Source organism: Chaetodon auriga, chromosome 5, assembly GCF_051107435.1.
Source record: "Chaetodon auriga isolate fChaAug3 chromosome 5, fChaAug3.hap1, whole genome shotgun sequence".
NCBI lineage: Eukaryota > Metazoa > Chordata > Actinopteri > Chaetodontiformes > Chaetodontidae > Chaetodon > Chaetodon auriga.
The window spans coordinates 8706555-8723840 of NC_135078.1; the positions used below are offsets into that span (position 1 = coordinate 8706555).

Below are 17286 nucleotides of genomic sequence, written 5' to 3' on the forward strand. Positions count from 1 at the left end.
TTGTGTCAGCAGCAAAATTACTTGTTGATCAAACAATAAAAATCAAATCTTCAAACCCACGGTTAGTCTGGAGAGAGCGCACACACGTATAGAAAGTGATCTCCGAGGTAACCTTGGCAAGTTAAAGTGCTGCGGGTCAGGTGGAGAGGATGTATGGTTGTAGGATCGCTCTTGTTTTACACTTGGTAGCAGGGCTGCTCTGTGGCGGTACGTGAGCTGTGAATGCGATAAGGTGGAGTCCAGGATGAATGCTGTGCATCCAGAGCTGCACTAATGAAAGCCATTAGTGGGCTGTGCTGCCTCAGACGAGACTCTCCTGCAGCTTCACCTGAGCTCACTGGAGTCCAGGAATCACATCATGTCCAGGCCCAGCTGAGGAGATAAAAGCTCGACTTTCTTTGTCTTTCTCAGTGTATTTAGGTTCTGACACTGAGGGGATTTGCACAGACTGTGTTTTTGGCTGTCCTGGTGGATCTGCTGGCCAAGGATCCATCCACACACAGCTGGCTAATTCTGAAAACACTCTTCACATGTGAAAACACAGAGAAACAGTGACTTTTTCCTTTTTTTTCCTTTCTTTCAGTTGACAAACAGTGGGCCAGACATCCAGGCGAGTCTGAACAGGTTGAACCACTGTTCATCTCTTATTTATACTTAAGCTGACCACAAATAGTTGTTTTCCTAACATGTATTTTCTGTTTCTGAACAAGGACAAACTAATGATTTAAACACGGATAATGGACGCTACCTGTTAAGTACCTGGTCAAATCACTGACTGTGAAGTCTTCTGACAAATTAAACTGACTGTAAATGTTATCACCAACACCTGAGCTGTGTGATCAGCTATTTCCAGGTTTAAAATGAGTGATCACAGAGAGGATTAGAGGCAACAGAAGGTTGGTTTCTGAGCTTTCCTGTCACACAGAGAGGCCCTGTTTTCCTCGTTCACACCTAAAAGTGAGACAAGTGTTTTCACATTTATCCACTCTGGAGACCGTTATCCGAAAGCTCCAATTCTGAAAAATGCCATCTTAGTGTCAACAGAAGGCCAGACGGATAGAAAAAGATGCTTTTTCCGATTTTTCCATCTTAGCCTGGAGGTGGCCTTTCAGATTAACTTCACACTAGACTTTTTAAGGAGGGGAGCTGCTGGTCAGGTGTGGATTTGTTTCTTGTACAGCTCTGTTTTTTCTTCTAAACCATCTGCAGCTAATCTGTCAAGATGGTGGCGCGCTGCAAGCTGTATGGAAAGACTGGCATCATTTTTTAATTATTGAATTCTTTATTATCAGTTAAGAAGAAAAACATCTGTTTGTTTAAACATGAGTGACTGAAGGGTGGAACTGCTCAAAAATCGGAACCATTCGATGTGAGAAGGCTGCTGAAGGTAGTCCAGTGATTTCAATAAACCCTTTTCACAATCTTCCCTATCACATCTATTTAAAATAAAAAGAAAACTCTAAGTTTTACTTTTAATGCAACACTAACAACACACATGTCCCAGGGAAGCTGCCCTCACAAGTGTAGTCAGTATCAAAATTCTGGTCTCATCTCGTGTTGGGAGGATTAATATTTTAAAAAGAGTCCAATCATCCATATTTTAGAATATAAAGAGCGAAGCAGCCTGTAAAACCACAGTGTAGGTCGCTGTTTCACCCCTCTGCCTCTGTGAGCCTGACTGCTCCAAACGTCGAGAGTGGAGTTAGAAGAGCAGCTCGCAGCTTTATTGATACCTCAGGTGTTGTGGCAGCAGGTCTGCTGGGGTACAGTGAGCTGAAAAGTCTCACCGCTGCGATAACTCTCTCCCAGGCTGGGGATTGTATGAGGTGAATGGGTGTAGTGAATTGGCCTCGGCCCATGAAGGCTGCCTGGACCGATGCCCAATACTACGCTGCTGGATATTATAATTAGCTTCTTACACTGGGACTTTATTCAGAGTTCACACAGAGCTGCCAGGCAAGTCTGGGAAAGACATTTTCATTCTGTCCGCATATGTCCATATATGTACGATTGCGCTAAAAATAGATGAGAATCCTATGTGAGGAAGGTGAAACCAATGAGATGAAATACCCAAAAACTTCACATCAGCAGTGGCCAACAAGTCAAGTTTGCGTGTTTCCATGAACAAAATATCCTGAACTAATACTGATTCACTAATGCACAATCTGCTTTTGTTGACATTTCTTTTGAAGAATAATATTTAGCTGGAGCAAAATATGTCCTTGGTGACCGCTACACTGACCCTCACTTAATATGATTATGTGGGATTTGGGACACATCTTTGAAAAAAATGTTCACTTGTGTTTTCTCAGCCATGTTGCACTGCCTTAAAGCCTAAAAGACTATTAAAAACAAAAGAGTACTGTTTGCCAAATGTCAGATTGTTATTGTAAAGAATGGCAAGTAATCAATGAGAAAAAACAAAAAACCAAAAAAACCCTGTGATTCAGACAGACATTTCCCCAAATATAAAATCCTCCAGCAACATAGAGATGTAGACGTCAGATGGGTTGAGGCTGAGAGGCCTGCAGTGGAAATGTTCTGTAAGTCTCTGTCCATGTTTACTGTCCTGTGAGCTCCTTGGAGTGCTGAGCTCTGAGCGGTTAGCCGTGCATGGCCACATGATGTCCCTATTACCTGGCTGACACACACACACACACATATACACACACACACCACCTGCTGCTTGCACACACCACAGGCGACTCACTTCATGTATCACTCTGTTCTGATTGGTTGGAGGCAGTGCAAGGAGCTGAAATTGTGTCCTGGAGGTGAACTGCTGCTTCGCACATGTTAAAGTCTCCTGACTGCCTTGTTTGTTGTTGTTAAATGAGTCGTCTGTGGGGATGTCCTAACTGTCAGCACCGGAGGCTTAACGTTATCAACTGTGTTTGCTGTATGACACCCAGTTCAGCTTTGATCCTTATTGTAGCCAGTTGAAGCTGATCCTTAACACCCTACGAGCAGCTGACAGCTAATGACGTATTGAAAATTCAGATGAACTTTCATGAAGGATAAGTCTTGTTTCTGTGGTCACTCTCAAGGATATTAATGGACTTCTGGTTGATGTTGTCGATCCTGTTCTTTGCAGAGTTTTTTACACTTTACTAAAGACAATATTTTACTTGGACATCCTGTAGAAAGATAGAGTTTGGCAGTAATTATAGGGAGGGATACCCTGATCGTGGTTTTTACCGCCAATACCAATTGCTGATTGTCTGTGAACCTGTCGGCTGAAACCAGTGTTTTTTTGTTTTGTTTGTTACCTGGTATGGCAGTATTGGTCAGTTTGACTGCTTTGAAGTGTATTGTATGAAGTCAAGCTGCCAGCTGGTGGCCAATTCTTGCACATACCTTCAAACAGGAAAGCGTTGTAAACCCTGATATGGTCCTTTAAAACAGGAAGGATCGCTCAGTTGATTTACAGAAACCCTCTTATCGTCAGTGTGCCACAGTAAAAACGATCATGTCCTCCATAATTGATATTGACACACACCTGTAAACAGAAACACACCCACCCACATGCAAGAAACGTAAACTGAATCTGCTATATAAAAATCTTCCAGAGCCAAAAGTGCTTTACAAACAGTATACTGTAAGGATAATAAAGAAGATAGTACGGCAAGCAATAAAAATGCAAGGCAAGCTTCTTTCTGTGGACTAGAATAATAAAGCAGGTTTGAAGGAGGCAGCAGCAGCTCTCTCAGCTCTGTTCATTCTCATTCTTTCCTGGCAGAAATCCTCCTTTGAGTCTTTGTCGATACAAAGATGGCTTTATCTGGGAGATGCAACGACCGGCGGTTACATTTCTACTTTATGACAATAGCCTGACATTCACAGTTTGACTAAGTTTTCTTCCATTTCCTCACAGAGAAACTTTTCAAATTGTTTGAAAGAGTTTTGGCATTTGTCTTTCATCCTCTGGCTGATTGACAAGTTTACCATTAAACCTCGATGCAGAGTGTGAAAGTGTCTTGAAAGTCACTGGTTCAAACCCCCACAGCTGCTGAGTGGAGACAGTGATTGAAGAAGTGATAATTAAACTGAGCCGATACTTTGTTTACTTCTTTCATTCCTCTGACATATTGAGTGTTAGACATTTTCTGTCTGGGACCTGATCCAGGACCGCAAGTGATCTCAGAACTTGGACATTTCAGCCGCTGATTTGCTCATAAAATGTTTTTGGGGAAGAATTGATAAATAAAATTACTCACTGAATGCTAGAAGGTCTTGCAGTCTACGTTAAAACTGGGGGGAAAAAAACTTCATTTGGGAGGTGAAGAAGAAATCCTGCACCAACTTTGATTTAATATGGTTTGTACTGACATCAGTGGAAGAGACCTTCAAACCTGCATGAATTGATATTTTGTGGCCACTTGAGGTCAGTGCGACAAGCTGTTCATTTGGCAACTGAGTTAGCAAGCAGTTGTCTATGTATACATCCAGCAGGCACACAGCAGCATGTGTTTGTGTCCACCTGATGAATAAAAGTCCAACAGTCATTCTTTTTTTAACTTTATTTTGGGCTTCACCATCTCCAGAGACAAGTATGTGGCCTTCTTGCTGCTAAATGTTCCACTTTCTCCAGCAGCTCACTGCTAACTGTCTGTCTGCTGTGTGGTTCGCTGGTAGTGGAGAGCACATTTTTAGAGCCTGTTTGACGGAAACAGCTGGAAAAGAGAAAATGACTGAGCCTTTCCAGGATGCCCCTTTCATACCCAATCATGATACTATCACCTGTTACCAATCAACCTGCTTACCTGTGGAATGTTCCAAACAGGTGTTTTTGGAGCATTCCACATCTTTCCCAGTCTGTTGTTGATCCTGTCCCAACGTGCTTGAAATGTGTTGCTGCATCAAATTCAGGATAAACAGATATTTACAAAAATCAATGAAGTCGATGAGATAAAACATTAAATATATTGTCTTTGTAGTGTTTTCAGTTGAGCACATGTTGAAAAGGAATAGCAAATCATCACATTCTGTTTTATGTTCCAGCTTTTTTGGAATCAGAGTTGTGCAAACATTGATTGTAGTTACAGTCAATATTGAAGCTGCGGCAGTGGCAGATAGGAGCAGATTAGATTTTCCATGTGAATGGCATAAATATGCAGATTTAAAAATGTTTTTTTTTTTTTCTCTCAGCTTACAACAGCCTGTACGGCTGTGTCGGTGTCAGCCATTTTGTCTTCGTCTTTCTGGTACCATTTTTCTGGCTCTGGCCTGGGAAGATGACGTCCCTGTTCTTAACCTTGCCTGCAAAGCTTTGATTAGCTCGGCTGTTTCTCACATGTGGGAACCAGCTGTCATTTAGCGCGATGACGAACCTATAGATTCTAGATTGTGAGCTGAAGCCACCAGGTTATGTTTTCTATTTCCTCACTGAAGATTTATTTTTGAATCAACAACAAAGTATGTCTTATCAACGTGACACATGCCTAATACACAAAAACAACCAACCGACACACACGACGTTAGTCAGAGACACACACATATATATACACACACACACATGCTGCTGGTGCTTTTAGTAGCAGACAGGGATGAGAGTGTTGTGCTTACTTGGATGTTTTCAGGTCCACAGTGCAGCACTGATCCATTAATGCATTAATGAAGGCCTAATCCTCCACTGAAAAAATAAAAACTCTGAAGCTGCTGTTTCATAACAAAGCAGCTGTGTTTCCTGATCCCTCTGCGTGGGCGTCGCCCAGCCGGGCTTGATGAAGTCACCTCAGGGCCCACCCAGTCTTTGCCTCTACTGCAGGTTCCTGCAGAGACCCCTGGCAGCAGGTGATCACACAGGTAGCTCCCTCAATCTGCTGCTAAAGCTGTGGTGGTGATCAGATGCTAACCAGTCTGTGGAGAGGTCTGGCGTGGCTCGCTCACTGGGTGGAAACAAGCCATGAGTCACCAGCCAAAAGCTTTATGTTCAGAATTGGCAGTTTGTCCATTTCGCCCATCACATGGAGGTTTCTGCATGTTCTAAAACAGGAGAGATTAAAATGAGCCAATTCTGTCTCCTGGTTTAAACCCTCTGTGCCTGATTGATGCATTGTACCTCAAAAGTTTCACCCCTCCTTCACTCCCCACTTGACATCACGCACGTAGTGCTGGAATCACTCTGAAGTGATCTCAGTATCTCCATTGAAGAGCCGTGTCAAAAGACTTGTGATTTCCGATGTCATAATCATAAATTCCAGAGTTTTTCTTCAGTGTCAGAGTAGTACAGTTGACTGATGTTTGTGCGTCCATGGTCACCATGCAAACAGACGCTGCTGCTGTGCTCGCTAATGCAGCATGACTTCAGTGGTGCAGATTTGAACAACTGAAGAAGATAACTTCAGGCTGAAACATGAGCCGTTCATGTACAACATGTTGACATCTTTTTTTACTCCCACCCCCTGACAAGAGTGGCAGTGGTGCAATGTAATGAAGTACGTTCAATCAAGTAAGTACTTAAATACATTTCTTAGGTACTTGCACTTTACTTGACTATTTCCATTTTATACTGCTTTGTACATCTACAGTATTACATTTGAGGGGGAAATGTTTTTCACTCTGCTACATTTATTTAACAGCTGTAGTTGCTAGTTACGTTTCCCATGAAGATTTTACACAAACAATCTGTTGGTTTAAAAAATCCTCAACAGTCATCCTGATTTGAACCTCAGTTCACACGCTGGCTCGAGCCACTGACACTGAAAAGGTGCTGAGGGAGCTGAAAATGTTTCTGATGCAAGGAGCAGCAACCAAGGATGGCATGTAACTAAGTACATTTACTCTAGTAACTCTGCCACACTTCTACTCATTTCAGTGGCAAATATTGTAATTTTTACTCTCACTAGTTACTTGTTAAATGAAAAATAGCACATGATATGCATGTATGACATGATGGAGAACTGTACTACTAATCTACCCAGAAGCATGTAAAGTGTCTCAAAGTAGCTCCACACTTACAAACTACAACATTATAATGTTAGTAATGTATTTATTAGTAATCAAAACAGAATAATATACAGTGAAAGGAGCCATTCTGCATAATGAGTACTTTTACTTCTGATACTTAAAGTACATTTTCCTGATAATACTTCTGTTCTGTAACATTTTGAATTCAGGACATTTACTGATCTGAGGACTTCTTCCACCACAGGCACCACTGATTTTGAGTCCCATAGAAAACAGAAGCCCAGAGTTGTTTTGCTACGAGTCGTTATGCAAGATGGAAATATAATTCAAAGCTTAGAGCTAATTTGTACACAAGTCAAGGGTCTCGGTGTGCTTCAAACAAAGTGCTTGTCGGGTCGTCAGTGTCTGAACAGTGTCTGAAATCCTCTCCCCCACACCTTTCAGATGTCTCTGAAGTTTTTGAAACCGACAATTAAGGCAACTTTACACAGTGATTGTTCAGGTACGGAGCTGTGAAGGCAGAGTTTAAACTTCTCTCTGTCACTTGTCGTTTGTACAACTGAGGGCAACTTTGTGTGCGCCGTTATCCTGATTTGTGTTAATTATGTCAAGACTATGAAGGCACGAAAAAGGCTTCTTGGACAGAGATCAGAGAGGCAGTGGGAGGCGGCCAGGAGGAGGCTATGATGGCGGGCGTTTCACCTCAACATCTGGTGAGGCCTTTCAGAACAGCTTTTGGCCTTCAGCGTGGCAGTAAGACCGTTCTTGTTTCAAGCAGGCTGAACCTTTGAACATACCCAAAAGACACCGACTCATGAACGGCAGGAGACAGGCTGCTGCAGGTTTTTCCATTCATAAACAAACATTTGAACATCCTCTAATCATCATGCCATCAACATGTAATTGCCTAAGACTTGTCTAACTTTTCCATAAAAACATATCCATCCTAAATGTGTGACAGTTCATGTCACACGCTGCAGTAGAGACAGTGTCATAGGCTTGTCAGAACGGTGCAATGCACTCGGTTTCAGAATAGTTGATGTGCTTTATTTTAGCTGTTTGTTGGATCGTTAAAGCAGGCGTCTGCTCTGTCACCCTTGCTGCTTTGCTTCGCCTTCTTCAACCTTGATGGCGCCTGATGTTTGGAGCCATCGCTCTCCAATTATCACTTTTCCAGAGACCCTGATCCCATCTCGCATCTCGTCTGAAAACAAATGTGAAGAAAATGTGCAGATCCGAGCCTGAAATACTGGATAACAGCTTTCTAACGAAGACCATTATGTCAACTCCGCCAGCAGTCTGAAAAGCTTGAGAGAGATGAGCAGATGTTAATTAACACCTTAACTTATTTTGATGATTTTCACACGTTATTTTCATACAGGCTTTTCTACCTCTACTAAATCACATCATCCTGTCACATATTCCGAATTTGTGGTGTACGAAAAACTCTTTTCTTTCTGGCTGCTCTTTAATCCTAAATTTTTTTCGGACATGGATCTGGCCCCTGACCCGTCATGACCTGAAACTGATATCATTCTAAATATTTTTTGTTTGTCTTTTTAAGGTGCCGTTGCTATTTCACGGTATTAAAAAAACTAAAAGGGCTACTCACATCTGTGTATGGTGGTAGCGTCACACACTGATCCGTAGCAGTTCTATGTCAGATAGCAGCAGAAGGCTCTGCTGCATTTGACTTTCGGAGACGCTTGAGGACATGTAGCTTGTGTGGATGCTACCACACTATAAAAGGACTAAGCTACTGAAAAGCTGTTTGATTCAAAAAAACAGCAGTGCTACCACCACACTACTGAGAAATGTAGCTAAAATAGTAATGGCACTACTTTTAGTGCTGCTTCTGCCCAGACACACATACCAACATAATATACTTTGGCAGAAAACCTAAAGTTATTATATAAGTACAACAGTCACTGTACCACAGAGCATAGATAACATAGCTACTCCTCTGGGTGTTTAACTGGCTTCAAATGAGGCTTAACGTTCATACAGTTTCTCTTGACTGTCCCCCAATATTATATACTCCAACATTGCTCCAGCATGTAGGTCTGCATTAGATGCTACTGTCCACATCAGCCACAAAACGCCAAACTCAACAGACTAACCAAGAAAACAAACAGTAAAGCTACATAAAAATGGCTACGTGTGAAGTCGATATTGATCCATCCTTGAGCTTCAGTTTTAACTGTATTGGCCCTCAACAGGTCTGAAATAAAATGATTAGCACAAACATTCAGCCTAAGAGTTTCCCAGTTGTTGTGGGGACATCTCCATTGTGTTGGTTCAGCCAACCACAGAGAAATTGGCGTGCATTGTTCATAATGCTAACTTCTGCGTCTTCATGTTACTGCAGTCAGTGTTAAATAGTAGTTACTGGATGTAACTCCAGTTCTACAAGTTCGAGCGTAGCCCTCTACCTGCATGTTATCGCAGCCACGCTAAAGCACATTATTTTTAATATGCTAAAACATTTATCATAGTAATGACCGTCTTAAATCCATGTAGTGGCAGAATCTGACCCCAGTGATGGTGATGAAGCGGCATACCGCCCACTCATACTTGACATGGTAATAATTTGAAAATTTAAGGTTCTGTACTTTTTAAATCATTGGTGCTTTCTTTAGTCACTAAAATACATAGAATGTAATGCAAGACTAAATTACCTTTTTTCATATTCTACTGTCACAAAGATTGATTTTTACTTGGTGCTGTCCACTACTCAAGATCCAAGATCAGGCTGTAAAATCAATGCATGCTGGGTGATTACCCCAATATTTTTAAAGATAAGCATAACCATGTCCCTAAGTACCCGCCTCGCTGTCTGAGGTGTGTGTGTGTGTGTGTGTGTGTGTGTGTGTGTGTGTGTGTGTGTGTGTGTGTGTGTGTTTGTGTCCGTGTTGCTGAGTGTTTGCCTCTGCAGCCCACCTCCTGCCAGCTGTGGCTCACTTATATAATGTTTGTAGTCAGTTTTATTGGCTCTGCAGTAGTCAGGCATCTCCGGCTCTGCGAGATCACAGAGAATTTGTGCAGCCGATGAAATATGTTGCTCTGCTGTGAGGAGTCATAATGTTCAGGGTTACAGTACCTGCACTGAAATACATTATGGTCCGCTCACTGTTCTGCCGTGCTGCTGCGAGCACCCACACATTAGAAGGGAGCTGGAGAGAATGGGTCAGGTTAGCAGGTCAGGACTCATATTGCTCTTGAAATTAAGTGCACAAGAAGTAGTTCTTATGATCCTGACCTACCTGCACATTCACCACCTCAAACTCTAAAGAATTGCAGCTAAACCATACATGTACCGGTACTGCTGGTGTACTTTAATGTGTGTCAAGGGTGAAATGCTGGCTGTGGTGAAAAAAAAGTTTACATGTTGCATGCAACCGGTCAGCAGTTGAATGTCATATAATCAGGGCAGTTAATTAAGGTTTCCTTTCACAGAGGTGCACAAGTGTTTTTTCAGTTGTTCTTATCAAGGGTCTCAGGATCGAAGACGTTTTTAAAATCCTGCAGCACACGCTTTTGCTTCAGGGCGATATAAGTAGACATAGTTCATTTTGGAAAACTGTTTCATAATAGTAGATATGATACTAAAACTATTAGTGCTCAGTCGTAGTCAGAAATATGAAACATTCTCTGATCTTGTGCCTTAAATGTTATGGTTTCCTGCCTTTTTCTGTTTTCTGTTAAACAAATTGAATTGTCTCACTGAAAGATGATATAACATTTTTCACTATCTTCACACATTTACTAAACTTACAGCTTCACGACTAAACATATGAACAATTGTTTAATCTAGATATAATTAGGAGATTTAGTGCCACAGTCTATCATTTAAATCATTGATGAATCCGCAAATTATTTTCTTGCTTAATCGCTTCAAAAGTTAATGAGTTGGTTTGAGTATGAGTGAGCAGCTTTCGACTGTTTGCGGATAATTGTCTGAAAAAGAAAAGAGATCTGATCCAGTGGAGATCTGAGGGCTCAGAGGTTAAATAGTAGTAATTATACATAATCTGAGAATGCAGCACTTGAATGGACTACAGTTGTTGAAGAATGTGCTGATTTTTCAGCAAAGAATAAGAAAGCTTGTCTAAATGTAGGGTCAGTTGTTCAGTCCCCGCCTCCTCCTGTCCACCCGTCAAAGTGTCCTTGCGGAAGACTCTGATCCCCAAATTGCTCACCAAATGGAAGTTGCTACGGATAAATTTGTCTGCCAATTTTCCAAAATTAAACTAATGAACCTACTCAAAAGACTACAGAAATGTTGCACACACAACTGTCTTACTGTGCTTCAGACCCAAAGAAACTCTATTTTAGGTGTGATTCCTCATCTCCACTGAACACCAGACGTAATATTCTGGCTCTGCAGAAATGTGACACACATCCTGAATCTAATTTCCTGCAATCTGCACACACAATGAAATAAGTTCTGCGCTGTTAATGTTCATAAAGCCCAGTGTTCATATTTCTGCACACCATCATGTAGAGCCGTAATGTGTAAGGCGAGGCAGCGTCATACTGCAAATAAATGAGGTAATTTACAAAAATGTGTGTCCATTTCAGGAAAAGAAAATCTCATTACCTGAAGGTCATTCTGCATTATCTGTTGGAGATGGTCTCCACTTGCCTACTGTCCTATTTGCAAGTTTTGTTTTAGTATATAATCCTACCAATTTATTATGATATTGTTTTTCATTAGTTCTGGGGGCTTTGAGCAGGTGGAGTGCTTTTCGTTTGGACGCATCATTTCAGAGCAAAACTCCCAAGTGTTGGATAATGTGTGAGCCTCAGCACTTGGGTTATTATGAGAGAGTCTGTATTGCCTTTTGTTGTCAGATCAAATGTTAGTCACAAAAGCTTTGTACGAGAGAACAAGGCTTTTTCTTTTTTTCTTTTTTTTTTTTATACTTCCCATCCCGCCTGGTGCAGGCTCACAGGATTGCACAGGGCATTATTTGAAGTCTTGTGTGAACACAAAAGCGTGCTCGTAAAAGTTCCCCGCAGTGAAAACGACCTAAATAAATACAGCCCGAGAATAATACCCTCCCCGAGTTCATCTAACCTTCCTCAAAATGAAGGCCGGGGTACAGGAGAGGGTGGAGGAGGCATTAGGCAGAGAATACCTGAGGATGTGATGGTTTGGAGTGGTCGAGCGCAGCCATTTGGTGGATGTTTTTGTCCAGAGTGCATTAAAGCAGCATGAGTGGCTGCATTTTTAGCAAGACTGCAGTCTGACCTCTGACTCTGGTGGCGTTACAGCCTTACTCCACACACCGGGAATGGAACTAATAACCCCTAACACCACAATCAAGCTGGGGTTTTTTTGTTTTTTACATTTGAATAAAACAAAAGAATAAATCTTACATATCTGTGTGTGTGCGTGTGTGTGCGCGCGTGCGTGTGTGTGGTGAGCTGTTTGTTGCATGTGTTTTTCTTTTTGTTTGTTGATCTGATAGCATCATTCATACTTTAGTAGACTCTCTGTTGCTATTGCAATAGTGGCAATCTCTTACATTGCTTTACAACCTGCCAGTTGTACTGCCAGCCTCCACCCTTCTGTCTGACAACAGCTTCACTGCTCCTCTTTACTTCTCTTGCAGGTATTTGTTTCGGTTTAGTTTACGGCCTCGTTCAACAGAATGCAAACTCAAATATCTGAAGAACTTGAAAAGCTTCACAGAATCTCCTTTATTGTGCATTATATCCCACTTCTCTGGATATTTCAACATATATTTAAATGTTGCTTCATCTTAACTCACTAAATTCAATGCATTATGTGGCTTGTAAAACCTATTTAATTTCATGAATGCAGTATGCAGTACACTATGCAGCTGTATTATATTGGGAAGAAACAGAATAAATGTCATATGTTGGCAGATACTCAATCTTAAAAGCCTCAGATCAGGATAAGGTCATTCTGGCAACAGTGCCGAAACATTTGAAATGATCCAATGGTTTGATTCATTATGTAACTGGGGGCCTGTGAAAGCTCTTCCTGCTTTGCTTCACACACAAGTAAACCTTTATCTGTAGCAGAGTTTGTGCCCGCTGTTGTTCCCGTCCAGTTATAAATAACCACTTCTTCATAACCAGCCCAGCTCCTTTGTACTCCACGCACAACAATGCGCTACAGTTGTGTCAAGTCACTAAACTGTAGCTAATTTAGCTCTCATGCCTTAATTGCTGCAAACATTTGTCTTTGACTGGAGTTTAATGATGCTAATTGCTGTTTGGTGAAATAAAACAAAAAGCTCTCGCAGGGTTTTTGTTCTCACTGACGATCTGAGGTTGGAGTGTGTTGTTTTCATTTATTGTCTCATAATGTGGGCGTAGTGAAGCCCTTTGAGACTGTAACTGTGATTAAGCACTATGCAAATAAACCTGACTTATCGGGAGTAGATTCCTTTAAAGCGCCCCGTGTTTATATCGTTCACTGTATCGGCTTTTATTCATGTAAAAGCATGTCAGGATGACTCTTGAGAGTTGTGTTGAAAGTCTATTTTTATTCAGAGGCACAAAAAAAAAAACCTTCCTCGCTTATGTGCTCTCACTCTCTCACTCTCTGGCTTGTTTTTTTTTTTTTTTTTAATCAGCATTGTCTTTTTGTCACATGCTGAGCTCGCCATCTGCCGCTACCGGAGCCTCGTCAACGTCCTTAAAAAGTCATTGCTGTATTCTTAATTATCTTCATTTAATCACCTCTCCTCTTCAGGGAAATGAAAGGTTATGGGAAAATGAGCCCACACAGGGAATTTATCAAAAGTGCAGCAGAATACTGTATGCGAGTATGTACAGGCATGGATGGCACAGCAAGTCCCGGTGTCCTTATGCCTTGTGTTTCCGCATTTACTGTTTTTAAAGCATTTTAGCTGAAATGATAGCTGCTCCATCACTCAGTGTCCCCACTGCCGTCTCCTCTGTCTTCCTGTATGCATTTCTTCTCACGTCTTGTTTGTTTGTACATAGCAGCTGAGTTTTTGGTCTGTGTTAGATTTTAAATCCCAGTGCAAGTTTGACCACTCGCATATCTCAGAGTCCAGCGAGTTCAAACAGCGTCTGCAGACCCAAATGTATCAGATTGCACTTTTACTTCTATTATTTAAGTTTCTGTTTTCGAGAAGCACAGACGAGTGAAAAAGGCATAGAGAGCCAGAAGATCATTGTATGCTTGTGCTTAAAATTAAAATGGATTTGGTTGCAGCCAAATCTGTTGGCTGATTTACATGTTGTGCTTTAGAGCGCCTTGTTCTTCTTTGCTCTCTAGAATAACGCATAGAAATGTTTCTTAATGTGAGGCGCCCTTCAGTAGAACAACATCCTTTGTTTGTGCCTTCGCAGCACATCACTGCTGAAAACTAAATGAGTTTTATGGCATGACAGCTCCTGTCTTCTACCACTCCCACTTGTTAGCTTAAGGGAAAGATGATGGTTTGGGTTAGAATAAGTACTTTGTTAAGGACAGTGGAGTCATAATCACACATCAGCATTACTTGGTGGTGTGTGGTTATAAATCAACAGAATTGCAGTCAAGGATTTCTTGTGTTGTATGTAGAATGAATGCAGAATTTAAGAAAAATCTGAGAAATTGGAGTTTGGGCCAGGAAACGTTCCAGGTTAGCACGAAATCTGCAGCTCACCATCGGCCCTGTGTGGGCACCCCTGTCCCTGGACCGTTTGTGTGGTTTTAGACACCACATAAGGATTTAATGAGAATGAATTGAAGTGAAAATGATTTGATGGAGTTTTGCCATCTATTTTTTCCTCCCAGTGAAAAGTTTTTTGTTAGAGCAGCTGATATCCGCACAGCACAGTCAGGGCAGTTTTGGTTATTTTCACTTCAGTGACGGTATTTTCAACGTGTAACATGTTCTACAGGATGTCCTCATTTATTCAGATCCGGTAGCAACGAGTGCAACATCTGAATTATTTTGTATTCAGATATGCGACTTACATTGCCATATGAGTAATCTTTGACCACTCACCCTCTAAATGCCACATCACCTTCGTCTCTCCTCCGTCCTCTTCCTCCTCTGCAGCCATTGACTGTCAGTGAAGTCTCATTTTCTCTTCAGAGACGTGTGAACCAGATCAGAGCAGAGATGTGGCGTGAAGAGGTGATGTATCATCAAACTGAATAGTGTGGCAGAGACACCGCTCTGCCTTTTCTGTCCTCGTTTTGGGTGTGAGAGTAAGCCTTGTTAGCATTCATGTGTTGCGTTCCCAGTCTCTCTCACGCAGCAACGTCCTCCATTATTGAGCAGTTGTAAATGCTTTGAAGTTCCGCTGTTTGGGGAGTTTTTGTTCCAAAACAGGGCAGGAGTGGGAACGTGGGGCTTTGAAAGGCAGAAATCTCTGCTGCTGGCCCAGTAATTGTGTCGTATTGATCAACATCCCCTTTCCCTTTATTTCTCTTCTGCTCTGTGTTTATTTTACTGGATGGTTAAAGTGATTCTGCAAACAGAACAGACTTGCAGTGAAGCAAATAAAGGCAGAGCTGTAGCAGTGACCACCGTCAGCCAGCTCTGCTCCGTCATTGAAAATGAGGTCAAGGTGGCGGAGAATCTAATTGATGCTCAGCGCGACCCCGCCGACTCCCCAGGGACGGTACACAAGAGCAGCACCACCACATGGTTACACCACAGGCTCAGACTCACATCTCATTAGCATTTGACCGTGTGGGCAAAGCAGCTTCAGCTAATGCATTTAATAGTGAGAATATATTCGGTGTAATTTAATTAATGTGTCAGTGTGTCTGTGGCCAGATAACATTCAAACCATTTCACAGGAGCAGAATCAAAGCAAAGACGGAGCATATTGTTTAAGGGCTGGTTTATTTTTTATCGGGATAAGGAGCCAGTTTTTGACATGTCTCATATTAAACATGAAGCATCTGTTCAGTGAAACTCATCACAGAAGAACTTCAGCAGTCTTCTTTAGATAAATATGAGTGAATGACTGTGATATGACACATGGTGACAGGAAATTTATACCAGCAGCAAGAGGAAAGTTTACTCAGTAAGTAAAAATAAATCCTGTACGCATCAGGTCAGATGATCATTTGAGCTGAAAATAACCCCTAAGAACACAGGCTGCACGAACACTTAAACATAATTTGCATTTTGGACAACTGTGATGCATTAGCCACTAATAGCATAACACAGCTGAACTGTCAGTGTTCAAGTTATATTGTGGGCACGAATAAAAACAGAATATTTCTGGATTTTCTGCATAGATTTTAATCTTTTTTTTTGAAACTGTCCATTGTGAGTCTGACAGGGTTGATTTCCAAACTTGGTCCTTTTACAGGCACCGACTGAATTTCATCAGCACTACCGAGTACTGATTCAGAGTATCTTTGAATATAGAGAGACAGAGGCGGAGCGAGACTACATCACCTCTGCAGCTTGTTCAAGTCACAATGAATCGGGGCAATGGTGAGCTGAAGGCGATCACAAGTGTGTTTACACGTGTCAAAATTCAGACAGCTGCAATATTTGTGATGTGACATGCAAAGCTAGCTGGGTTGACGTGTCTTACATCTGGTAAAACACAAAATATGTCTAAAAGCTGAGGAGTGCACCGCGTTTGAGAGCTGAAAGTCAAGTCCCCCACTGCACCTGCAGCTAAAATTAGCACGCCTGTACCCTAACCTGTAACCGCCTATAACGACCCCAGAGTCCACCAGTGTTAAAGGAGCGCAGTGCTGAGTCTGTGGAGGGAGGTCCTTTTAAGCTGTTGAAATTTGTAGCAGCAGATTTAGAGCTGCAGATAACAATAATTTTCATCACTGATTAATCTGTAAATTATTTTTTATTATTTATTGTTTAGTCTACAAAATGTCCAAAAATGCTAGAAGAAATGCCCATGACAGGCTCCCAGAGCCCAAGTTGATGTTTTAAAATTTCTTCTTTCATTAGAATAATAAAATCCAAATATATTTAATTAGCAATGATATAAAAAAGAGCAAATCCTCCACAGATTGAAGACAAATGTTTCAACACTAAGTGGATTCATTTAATTTAATTTATTCTTCACAACTCTTGCCTGGGGCCTTTTTTACGCTTTGGGCTCCTTAATTCCAGCTAAGGTAAATATTAATGATACAGCGCAAAATAATATTTTAGCAAACAGTGCTGTTTGCTGTTTCAGCCGTGACCCCGTGCACAAAGCCAGCGCCATGAAGAAATGGTTTTCCAAGTCTGTGTGTGGTAGAATTTGACTGGCCTGCACAGAGTGTTGACCTCAACCCCATCCAACACCTCTGGGAGGAATTAGAAGGCCAGCCTGAACCTGTCGAAGCCAAAATATATTTCCCAAATCTTTTTAATTTCCTATGATTTATGTCCACTGTAGTTTTGT

General features: G+C 41.6%; 1 protein-coding gene across 2 annotated transcripts in view; it reads left to right on the forward strand.

Annotated features, from left to right (window-relative positions):
• LOC143320798 (spermatid perinuclear RNA-binding protein-like) overlaps positions 1-17286 on the forward strand; it is a 76736-nt gene that overhangs the window by 15383 nt on the left and 44067 nt on the right. The window lies entirely within an intron of this gene.